The following is a 13,147-nucleotide window of genomic DNA, read 5'->3' on the forward strand; positions in this document are numbered from 1 at the left end:
GGGTAGCTGGGAGAGCAGCCTGGCCTCCTCCACATCCAGGTACTCGGGGAGTCAGTGGTACAAGAAACCTTGCTTCTGCTCCAAGGCTCTGCCAGGCAGGTCGCAGGTCAGATTGCCCCCGAAGGTGCTCAGTGCCCGCTTGGCAGTCAGATTGGCTGTAAATATCTACATCACCCGCAGCTGCTTCACTCCCTCCCATCCACACCCTCTGGACTCTGCTAGATGATTCCACTCATACCCGCCCCTTCTTTTCCCATCCTGACTCCCACTTCTATTTCCGCAGTCTGGTTTCCAGCCCATTTCTCCCCCAGCGAGAGTTCCTTGGCCCACAATAGCCCTCTGCCAGTCCCCAGGCTGTGTATGGACCCAGCACCCCAGGTCTGGGTGCTGCGACATGCATCAGGGCAGTCCAGCTGGCTTTGGGCTTCCACTTCTCATTTCCATGTCGCACCCAGATCTGGTTATGCATATCACTGGTCTGTATTTTCTCAGCCATGTCAGTAAGTGCCAGTCCTCTGCAAGGCACTAGTTTTATTTTCTGAGTCTGCGTGCCTGCCAGGTAACCCCCTTCTCCAGGTATCCCAGACCCTTGAGAACCTGGGTGATGCCTCATTCTTTGATTCTTCCTCCAAGTAATTAGTCTGGGGTGAGGATCTACTACTCACTGACCATTTCCCCACGTGCCGACCACCAGGAACTTTAACAGTCCTGGGCCCCACATTGACTCTCCCCAGTCGCTCTGAGGGGCAGGTGTTCACAGATCAGTGTCATGGGGGACGAAGCTAAAGCTTGGAGGTGAAGTCCTCAAGGCGGATGGCCAAGAGGCTGCAGAGCCAGGACTGAAGCCAGACTATGAAACAGCAAAACCCTCACTACCCCTCTGCATCTCAGAGCCGATTCCCCACCCCCATCACCTGTCCTGCTGTCATCTGTATCTAAAATGGGGCCAACCTATTTTGAGGGGCTCAGTACCTTTGTCCTGGACAATCCCAGTAATCTTCACCTTGTTGCCTTTTTATCTGTTCGTTAGTCAAAAAATACGCATGAAGGCCCAGTTCCTGCCAGACACAGCTTTCACATGGTCTACTTTTTAGTTCAACATTGACACAACAGCTAGAGTTCTGGCTTGGATCATGTCACACTCCTGCTCACAAACGTCCAGGGCTCTAGCTCACGGGATGGGCTGCTGGAGTGGCCGGAAAGAACTGGGACCTGGAATCAGGCCATCTGTGGGGCCAGCGAGGCAGGCCCAGCTGGGCAGAGGGCACAGCCAGGCAGCTCAGTGGGAGTGACCATGGGTGGAAAGTCCTGGAAGGAGTTACCAGAGTCAGGGAAGGTTCAAGGCCCAGATGCCAGAGGAAGGACTCGGGTCCCAGGGTGGGGGGGTCCTGCAAATGAATGGAGAGCCCTGCCCAGACCGGACTATGACAGCGAACAGCACCAGGAGACTGGGGAGCAGGGTAGTGTCATTATGAAAGCAAGCAGAAAAGAGGTAGACTGTGTCCTGTCCAGCAGAGTAAATCTGCTCTGGGGCAAGATGGGTCCTGGGCCTGGAGGAGACACCTTGGACTCCTTATTGAAGAGGGGGTGCCCGATGAGACTGGGGACAGAAGGCCTGATGACCCCCCGCCCTGCTGCACTGAAACGGGCCTTTTGCCCCCCAGGGCTGGTGGGAAGCTCCTCCCCTCTGCCCCAGCTTGTGTGTTTGCGCGGCCCCAGGTGTGCTCCTCAGCGTCTCTGTCCCACCTCTTCACTTCCTGAAGCCTACTTACCCTTTAAGACTAAGTGCAAAGGCAACACACTTTTTTAATACCCCTTTCCATGTCTTCCCAGTCTGTTTTTCTATACAACAGACTAATCCTTATAATACTTCCTGTACATCTCTATTAAAACACTCTTCATTTAACCTGGTTTAATAGCTTCCTGGGGCTCCCATAACTAAGTGTCACATGCTTGGTGGCTTGAAACAACAGAAATTTACTGTCTCAAAGTTCTGGAAGCCAGATGGCTGAAACCAAAGTGTCCGCAGTGTCGTGCTCCCTCAGAAACCCCTGGGAAGGATCCTTCCTTCCCTCTTCTGGCTTCTGGTCCCCCGGGCACTCCTTGGCTTGTGGCCACATCACCCAATCTCTGCCTGGTCATCACATGGCTGCCTTCTCTCTGTGTCTCTTTTCTTCTAAGAACACCAGCCATGTTGGATTAAGGGTGCAGCCTACTTCACTCTGACCTCATCTTTCCTTAATTAATTACATCTCTAGTTGCCCCAGCTCCAAATCAGCTCATATTCTGAGGTTCTGGGGATCAGGAATTCAACATATCTTTTTTGGGGACACAATCCCACCCATAACACCTGGTATGAGACCAAACACCTGTACACAGGTAACTGTCCTTCACAATCTCCCCAACTCCTTGCTTACAACTGGGCGGTTCTGGAATGAAACAGACCTGGGTTTGTCACTCACCCTCTTATAAAACCTGAGCAAGGTCCTTAAGCCATGTGTCTTTTCTTGTCTGTAAAATAAACACAACCACCTAGAGCTATTGTGATATTTATTAGAGTCAGTTCACGCACCTAATGTTGCCCAGGACATTGTAATTATTAGCCATAGTGCTGTGTGTTGAACAGAGTCGATACTCAATAAATAAATGTTAGTCACTTCCTCTAATAAATATTTACCAAATTGGCAGGCCTGCAGAATACCTGAACTGATGAGCTGTTCCAGAGGGAGGCCAGCAAGCCCCAGGCACTCCACGCTGTCCCCTGGCATTGTGGGAATGGTTGAGCTGAAGAATGACGGCTGCCCATCCCTGCTTGGATAGCAGGAGATTCTGGCTCCCAGCCTCATAGCCCAGAATCCAGGCTGGTTTTGTGGGAATGTGGAAGTGAAGCAGGCAGAGAACCCTGTTCTTTGTTCTCTAGACTGGGGCAGGTGGGGTGTGCGCATGCGCACATGCACTTGGGTGGGGCATATGCGGGTGCTCTGGGGTATGGTGGTCTCGAAGACAAGGTCCAGAGGGCCCAAGCATCTTTCTGAGAGAGTATAGTCAGGCTAGAAATGAAAAACAGAAACCAGAGCTTGACCTCCGGTTTTTGGGTCCTTCCTGATTTTTGTGAAGAACCAGATTCTTCTCCCGAACCAGGATGGGGCTTGGGCACTGCCTGGGAGATGGAATCAAAGACTTGGGTCTGAAATAGAACTCTGCCTTGGAGTAGCTCGAGTGACCTTGATGACTACAGTTTTCTCTTGTTTCAGGTAGAACTGATAAAATCTGCCCTATCAAATAAGAACATGATTCAAATACCAGCTGTTAATATTTATGTCCCATCGTTGCCAACCTTGAAGACACATCTCTAGAGCACATCCAAATTTACACAGTACTGTCACAACTTTGCTTTGTTTTTATTTTCATTTTTACAAGAAGTGGAAAACCCATTAATTACAATTGGATCGAAGAAAATATGTCTAAGGCTCAGCGTCCAACTGCCACCATAGGATGAATCTTGGCATCCCTTATTCTCTTTCTATTTTATTAACATCCAAAATTGTATGCTTCTGTTTCAAGGGATATCCTTTCCTCTTTACTTTTTTTTTAAAATATTTTACTTATTTATTTGACGAAGAGAGAGAGGTCACAAGTAAGCAGAGAGGCAGGCAGAGAGAGAGGGGGAAGCAGGCTTCCTGCTGAGCAGAAAGCCGGACTTGGGGCTTGGTCCCAGGACCCTGAGATCACAATCTGAGCTGAAGTCAGAGGCTTTAACCCACTGAGCCACCCAGGTGCCCCAGGGGATTTCCTTTTCTTAAGAAAAAATGCTGATCTGGCATATGGCCTTCCTAGATTCTAAACAAAACAAAAACTACCATTGTAGAAATGAATCACCAGCTCCTTGAACTTCATCGAAAAATTGCTTCAAGGAGATAGACCCAAGTGGGATGCACACTTTTAAGAAATAAGGTAATGATGGAATTTCATCCAGGAACCACACATGTAAGAATCAGACAATTGCACAAGGCAGACTTGCGTGCTGCACAACACTGAGACTCGCTGCAAACGTGGGGAGTTTTATGATGGAATTTACATCCCTCAGCCTAGCCAGTGAAGGCAAGGATAAGATGTGCATAGATAACTAGAACACTGCACAGATCTGGGGAACTCCTGTGAGAGTTACAAAGTGTGGTGAGGTCAAAGAATAAAGAACTCACATTCTTTGGAGCAGTAAGAAGGGTGTACCTGATGTGTTTCCTTCTGTGAGAGAGATCAGGGCCAGATAAAGAGAAGGGAGAGAACTAAAGGAAGCAGGTAAGCCAGAGGTAGAAAGGCAAGGGCTAAAAAGTATGGCCTGGATCCCAATTTGTATGTTGATTGTCACAAAGAGAGAAAGAACACACAAGCAGGGGGAGAGGCAGAGGGAGAAGCAGGCTCCAGGCTGAGCCAGCCAGGGGCTCAAGGCAGGACTCTATCCCAAGACCCAGAGTTCATGACCTGAGTTGAAGGCAGACGCCCAATTGGAGCCACCCAGGAATCCTGTGAACTCTGCAGCCATAGCAGAAGGTTGTAAAAGGGCTGGATTCTAAGCGGAGGAGCCTAGATAATTATTAGTGAAAGCTGCCCAGTATATCACCAATGAACTGTATGACAAATGCAGAGGCTATCAGAGAGCTTTTAATTTGCAGTAAAAGAACCTAAAAGTTCAACTGTACTTGGATGGTATCCAGGACACAGATACTGCTGTTGGCACGTGCCCACACACACCAGGGTGATACAGAGAACATGGCAACTCCTTTCAGCATTAAGCCTCTATGTTTGTTATTTATAACTTTGTGGTCTGTGGCAAACTAAAAAATAGCTCAAATTATTTAAATCCCTAATTGCTTGACTAACATAACTGCTTTAGACCTTGAGAAAGTTGGGTTTCCCATTTGAGTTCCACAAGGTGTGTCAAAGAGGGACAGTCCAGCAGGGATCTTTTGAGGAAGTGATGTTTAAAGCTTCTTGCAGAAAATGTCCAGGGTTCCAGGACCTTTGCTTTCCAAAACAGGGCATCCCACTGTGGGAAGACCCCAGCAGGCACGGTCCCACCCAATGCCTCACCATGAATGGGTCTTGGAGGATGTTCTATTTTGATGGGTTCTGATCTGTGCAATCAACGAGAGAAATGCGCTGAGCAGAAAACAATTTGAGACCCTTAGCTATTAGGCCTAAGACATGAAGATTAGGACTTAACCTCTGCTAAGTTCAGAGACTAGGTGTGGGCGACCTTAAGTTCTGGAAAAATCCGAGAGACTGAAATCATCTTGAAAATGATTCAGGCTAAAAGGACAATATCATGGGGTGCCTGGGTGGCTCAGTGGGTTAAAGCCTCTGCCTTCAGCTCAGGTCATGATCCCAGAGTCCTGGCATCGAGCCCCGCGTTGGGTTCTCTGTGCGGCAGGGAGCCTGCTTCCCTTCCTCTCTCTGTGTCTGCCTCTCTGCCTCCTTGTGATCTCTGTCTGTCAAATAAATAAATAAAACCTTAAAAAAAAAAAAAGGGCAATATCATAATTATTAAAAAAAAAAAAAAAAAGCCATGTGGTGCCTGGGTGCTCAGTCAGTTAAGCATCCAACTTTGGATCCCAGCTCAGGTCTTGATCTCAGAGTCGTGAGTCTGAGCCCCATGTTGGGCTCCATGCTGGGCATGGAGCTTACTTAAAAAAAAAAAAAAAAAAAAGCCATAAGAAAGGACAAAAACAAACCATGAGGCAGGACTTTGCCTATATATATATTTATACATACTTTCTTCTTAAAATGAATGACTATTACAAAGGGCATGTGACGTGATGAGCTCTGGGTGTTATATGCAACTAATGAATTACGGAATCCTACGTCTGAGACTAATGATGTACTATAGGTTGGCTAATTGGATTTAATTTAAAAAAAACTAATGACTTATATAGCAACACAAAGGCATATGAAAATAAGAAAATATAAAGTTCTCTGATTAAGGTCAATACACAAACAAATAGAGAATCCCCTAACATTGTAACAGCATGCATAAATCACTCTTTATTTTGGGGTAGGATTTAAAGGCTAAAAACCTGAACTATAAACTATACAACCAGGTGAATGGATTCAAAATATAAGAAGATGTTCTTTGTGACATCAATAGTGAAATTGGTGTGTGTTGGGGGTGGTTATAAAAGAGTGGAGTTTCTGTATGTGATCATAGACATTTCCTGATTTTTAGCTCCCCAACATCCTTTCCTCCTTCTTCCAGTAACAGAACTACTGCTTGCCTTGGAGACTTGTTTACTCTCCACCCTTGGTCCATGTGGTTTGGTGAGCTGCCTCAACACCGTCCCAATCCCACACCCTGCTCCCTCTCTGACTCTGAGTTTGGGCATGTGTCTCAGAATGGCCAATGAGGAGACGGAATCCCCTTGTTCACAGCGATTGGTTTCAGAAGGTGTCTTCAATGCATCCAGTGGGACTGAATTCTGGGTTCTGTTTTGTTTTGTTTTAACTCTTGGGAGACTTAGAGATGGACTTACAGCTATTCAGATTATCTGCTTGGCTCATCTGAAAATGAAGAAAAAAATGGAAGAAAGCATAACCCAAGAAGGAAGAGAGGTTGGGGTCCACGTGATATTATTTGAACTCCTAGATCTATCTTGGCCAACTCCCCTGAAGTTTTATGTTAGGCAAGGTAGGAGATTCCCTTTTTTCCCTACACCTGTTTGGGTTGGGTTTTCTGTCACTCACAACCAAGAACTCAGAGTAGTATGGCTTTAAAATTCAGCTAAATTTAAAATTTAAAATTCAGGTTTTAAAATTGCAGATAATTGCAACTGATCTTCACCTGGATATTAATTTGGATTATCATATAGTTACTGAAACATCAGGACATACAGAGCATTTCTGCAACCCTCTTTGTAGATTCTAAACTCTGATATGTCAGTAATGGGTCCCTTATATGAACTCTCATCAGCTCTGACCCCTTTCTCTTCTTTAATTTCTTCATATCATCTAATGCTGCCAGATATTAGAGTATATAGTTACTTATTCACATACTTACGGTCTGTTTCACTTGCTAGAATGTAAACTCCATGAAGGCAGGCATTTTGCCTGCTGTGTTTTCTTTTCTGCTATTTCTCCAGGGACTAGAACAGTGCCTGGCACCAGAGAGCAGTCAATAAATATTAGTTGAATGAATGAATGAATGAATGAGAGACTATTTGGCTTATCAAATAACTCCCTCTGTATGATTAGCTAAGAGTCATTGCTGGGGTCCAGGGAATGGGTCTCAGTGACCCAGAGAGCAAAAGAGGCTACTGTCCACTAGTAGGCCACCCGCATAACCACCCCTCCTCTCAGGAAGGGACATCTCTAGTGAACTAATTACATAATAGGAAACTCTACTTTCTATAAATTATGAGGGCAGATACCATACAATAGCTTTACTTGCTAATATTCCCAGAATTTAGTTGGACACGATAGGTTAAAAAATATATCAACAAAAAACATTTGGATTAACCTGAACCATTTTCCCCAATGGGCCCCAAAGAGAAGCAGTTAGTAATAAATTATGTTTACAGCTAAAAGAAAGGTTGCTTTGTATGGATTTAACAGTTTCAATTTCTATCCCAATTTCCACATTGTTTAGATAGCTGTGTCAGGGATGCCTGGGTGGCTCAGTCGGTTAAGCGTCTGACTTCAGCTCAGGTCATGATCCCAGTGTCCTGGGATTAAGTCCCGTGTCAGGCTCAGTGGGGAGTCTGCTTCTCCCTCTACACCTGCCCTTCCATTTGTGATCTTTCTCTCTCTCAAATAAATAAATAAAATTTTTATTAAAAGAACCTTTTTTAAAAAAACAAACAGCTCCATCATATATACTCCAACTAACTGAAAAATCCTATATTTTAGGATTCTGACTTCCCCATCCACTTTGAGTTCTTAAATATTTAGGTAGAGAATTGGTTTATTTGTATTTTAGGAGAGTCAGGAATCAAGGGGGATATACTGAAAAGTCAGGTGATCTAGGGAATAGGAGTTCCTCTCCTTAGGGAATTCAGTGTCAAAAGACCAACTGTAAAATAAAAACATAATGACATCCTGTGGGAAAAATAGAAGGCAGGTAGTGTGTGTGGGGAATACAAAGAAATGACTAGAGAGTAAGGGGCATTCTCAGGAAAGCTGACAAAGTAAGGAAGCACATTAGCTTACTTTTTCTGAAAGGTGAGGAAGGATGAGTGTCCAACTATTCATTCTGCTTAGAGAAAAACTGTAGTTAAGCCTTGTTTTATTCAGCATGTTTCCTTCTCCAATATGATTCTTGTTATAATGTACAGAGTTCGGTGCACCTGGGTATCTCAGTCAGTTAAGCATCAGACTCGTGATTTCTGCTCAGGTCATGATTTCAGGGTCCTAGACCCGCCTTGGGCTCTGCAGTCAGTGCAGAGTCTGCCCAAGGATTCTCTCCCTCTGTCCCTCCCCTCTCTGTCCCGCCTTCCCACCCACGCCTGCGCACATGCACACTCTTGCTCAAAATAAGTCTTTCATAAATAAATAAATAAAATGTGGAGAGTTGGGGTGATTGTATTAAGTGTTACATTTTCTATTTGCTGCATGAGGTTGATGGCATTTTGAACACACCTCTGGTGCAGTTATCCTTAATATCCACATGCCCACTGTAGATAACCATCTCCCCCATGGCAGGGGTGGGGGTGGGGAGGGGGGTGGGCTGCTGGGTTCATCATGATGCTTTTGACACCCGCATAAGCCAACGAACATTTGGTAGATCAGAGTTCCAGAGCAGATGCACCTTTGCCTTACAGTCCTTCAAACTCATTCAGTAGTCAATTAATTTAAATTTATTCAGAAGGTCTGGAAAATTCTTAAGTCTGGCAATGAAATCGATTAACTTGTCATCAGTCAACTGGTATCTGACTGTTTAAAAAAGAGGAGATTAGAATTCCTTAAAAATTCTATAACACGCATGAGAGATTTTGTAGTGAATGGATTAGTAAGTAAGTATTCAGAAAATGTATTCAGTGTGTAATAGGAGGAGATTGATTTTTGGAGATAAGGAGCTTCTTAACAATAAACAACTTTGCAAAATGCTTATTTCTACAGTACTGCTCAAATTTGTATTGACTTTGTTCATATTCACTAATACTTAACTATTTTTCAAATACTATGGCTTGCTTCCCAAATTGGAAATTCTGGGGGTCAGTACTGACCTACTCACTCATTGATTCATTGATTCATTCAAACAATATTTATTGAGTCCCAACTATGTGTCCAAACACTGAGGATATTACAGTGAATGGATATAGATAAGCCTTCATAGCTTAGAATTACACAAATAAAAAATCTCAACTATGATAAAGAAGGTAGATGTACACGGTGCTAGTGAGGACCATGGGAGATTTGTCCTAAGTTGGGTGTTCAAGGAAAGCTCCTAGGAGAAATGATGAAGAAACAAGATCTGGAGGGAAATAGATCAACCAGGTCAAGAGAGGAGTGAAGGTGGGTTCAGGTAGAAGGAGCAGCAAGCCCAGGTTCTTGTGGAGAAGTAAGGTCAGCATGGGTGAACCAGGAAACCATGACAGGGCGCGGGTATATGGCATTCTAGCGAGTTATGCTTATGATTGGAAAAATGGGAAACCACTGAAATGCTTTAAGCCGGAGAGGAGTGAGATGGTTTGAGCTGTGGCAAGACCTGATTTGCCTTCCCAAAGACTCTTTGGGAGGGAAGGACTATGTGGGGTAAGGACTCATGAGTGGCTAGATTGGAGGCTGTGTAGGACAGCAAGCAAGATACTGAGGGAGACCTAATGTTCCCCCCACCCTACAGAGAATGACTCCTAGTTAACAAAAGTCGGGGTTTTGACACCAAATTAAAACAAAGACTGAAAACCTATTTCCTGACCAACAAGGAAACGGAACATCAGCCACATTGAGCCCGAATGATTTAAGGTTTTGCTTTTTTAAAAAAAATAACCTCTATCCCCAGCATGGGGCTCAAATTCACAACCCCTCACGACCCTGAGATCAAGAGTCAAATGCTCTACAGACTGAACCAGGAGGGTGCCTCAACCAAGATGATTTTTGAATGTAATTGTTCCCCTTCCAAAGCCTACAAACTTCTTAAGGGTATGAAATGTACATTTTTCATCATTATATCTTAGGGTCTGGCACCCCATAGAAACTGATGAGATAGCTGTCAGGCAAAGGAGGGAAGGATGGTGTGTTGGGATGCTGGGGCCGCCATCACAAAGGGCCTTCTTAAACAACATTTATTTCCCCACAATTCTGAGGGCTAGAAGTTCTAGCTCGAGGTGTCAGTGGGATTGGTTTCTTCATAGGGCTGAAGGAAGGACCTGTTCTTGGCCTCCCTCAGGCCTCTGAATATGTCTTTATACCATCCTCGTGTGTGTGTGTCTTTGGGTTCAAGTTTCCCCCTTTTACAACACAATTGTATTGGATTACAGCCCACCCTAAACACCTCATTTCCAAATGAGGTCACATTTGGGGACCTGTAATTCAACTGATAACACATGGGGCTGTGGGTTTGAGTAGCTGGTTGCTGTCAGAGGAATCCATTTATCAAGGTAGGTTTTGATCATTCCATTTAATACTGTCGGCTCCTTCATGGGCCAGGCTCTGGAAAGCAGACTTCAGCGTAGGTAGAGGAAAGCAGAAAGATTTCCTTTTCCTGGTCTCTTCCAAGCTTATGTCATTTCCCTGAAAAAGCCCAACTGAAGTAGATAGATTTTCCAAACTCTTATGGGTTAATCTGTGCCCCTCCACCTCAGATTCATATATTAAAGTCCTAACCTCCAGGACCTCAGAACTGTGACTATAGTTGGGGATAGGATCTTAAAGAGGGTAATTAAGTTAGAATGAGGTCATCAGGGTGGGCTCTAATCCAATATGACTGATACGACTGGTGTCCTTAGAGGAGAAGAGGAGATCTGGACACAAACACACACAGAAGGAAGACCACGTGAGGACACAGTGAGAAGGTGGCCAACTGTAAACCAAGGAGAGAGGCCTCAGAGGAAACTAGCTGGCACTGTGATTTTGGGCTTCTATCCTCCAGAATAATGAGAAAATACATTTCTGTTACTTAAACCACCTCATTTGTGTTATTTTGTTATGGCAGCCCTAGCAGCTAGCACGCAAACCAAATTGGTCAACACTCCTATTCTCAAAAGCCAGTTCTACTTGATAATGGCTTACCATGGTCCCTTCTGATTAGAACAAGCACTGTTTCCTGAGCACTTACCTGATGTGTCAGGCACTAGGCTAGAACGCCATCAGTGTTATCGTTTTTAATCTGTACAAACCCCTAGCCATGAGGACTATTATGATCTTAATTTGTATGGAAGAGAAACCTGAGCCTAAGACAGGTGAAGTAACTTGCCTGAGATTATCCAGCAGGAAGGGTACAGAATCAATGGTTCTCCAAGACTGTGTCCGTACTGTCTGAGCCCCTCTGTGCTGGCCTGAGGATCATTCTGGAAGGTGGAGCTTCACTGAGCCATAAAGTCAGGCACAGCTGACACATCTGGGTGTTTAGCTGATGAAGAGAGTGAATTGCCTCTTACAACCACTTTCCCTCATCAATAAGAAAAAAAAATAGTGCCGCCTGGGTGGCTCAGTTAGTTAAGCAGCTGCCTTCAGCTCTGTTTGGGATCCCAGGATCCTGGAATCAAACCCTGCATCAGGCTTCCTGCTTAGCATGGAGCTTGCCTCTCCATCTCCCTCTGCCTGCCACTCTGCCTACTTGTGCTCTCTCTCTTTATCTCTCTGCCAAATAAATAAATAAAATATTTTAAAAAAGAAGAAGAAGAAAACAAACAACCTGATTCAAAAATTGACAAAAACCTTTATAGGCAGCTCACCAAAGAAGATATAAACATGCAAAAAGATACTCCACATCATATGTTATCAGGAAAATGCAGATGAAAAAAACAATGAGAACCACTACATACCTATCAGAATGGCCAAAATCCAAAACACTGACACCACCAAAGTCTGGTGAAGATGTGAAGCAACAGGAAGGATCGGTCATTGCTGGTGGGCATGAATATGGTATACCCACTTTGGAAGACAGTTTGGCGATCTCTTACAAAACTAAACATACTTTTACCATATGGTTCAGAAATCCTACTCCTATTTACCCAGATGAGCTGAAAACTTGTCTACACAAAGCCTGATACATGAACATCGATAGTGGCTTTATTCAGAATTGCCAAAATTTGGAAGCCACCAAGATGTCCATCAGTAGGTACATAGATAAAGTGTGATACAAGACAACGGAATATTATTCAGCACTAATGAGAAATGGGCCATCAAACCATGAAAGTGTGTGGAAGAGGTGTTAAAGCATATCCTTAAGGGACAGCAGATCATCTGAAAGAGCTAGGTACTGCGCGATTCCAACTCTATGGCATTTTGGAAAAGGCAAAACTACAAAGTAGTACAAAGGATTAGTGATTCCCTGGAGTTGGAGGGAAGGGGGATGAATGAGTAGAGCACAGAGGATTTGGGGGGCCCTGAACCTTGTCTGTATGATTCTGTAATGGTAGATACATAACATTATACATTTGTCCAAACCCATAAAATGTACACTACCAAGAGTGAACACTAATATAAACTATGGACTTTGGATGATGATGATGTGTCCGTGTAGGTTCATCCGGCGTAGCAAATGTCCTATGGGACAAATGTCTGGTGGGGAGGTGCTGGTAGTTGGGGAGGCTTTGCATGTGTCTGGGCAAAGGGTATATGGGAAATCTCCGTACATTTGCCTTGTTCTGTGAGCCTAAAACTGCTCTAAAGACTACTATCTTAAAAGAGTAAAAAGTACTTCTTGTGTCTCTTGTGTCAGCTTAGGACCCTTAATTCTTGCAGAAATCATCAGCCCTCCATTAACAGTATTAAGACTATACCAACATTTCAGAGGCTTGATTGACTATATTGTCTTTGTTGTTATCACAAGCCATTGAACTCCTAGTATCACTGACCTTGCCCAGGAAATAAGACTGGAAGAAAATGACAAGTCATTAAATCACAAACACACTGGGGGAATATGTTCTTAATGACTGAGGCTGCATTCATTCATACTGATGCCACAGCAGTGTCATTGTTTATTTACACTAGA

Source organism: Mustela nigripes, chromosome 5, assembly GCF_022355385.1.
Source record: "Mustela nigripes isolate SB6536 chromosome 5, MUSNIG.SB6536, whole genome shotgun sequence".
Classification (NCBI taxonomy): Eukaryota; Metazoa; Chordata; class Mammalia; order Carnivora; family Mustelidae; genus Mustela; species Mustela nigripes.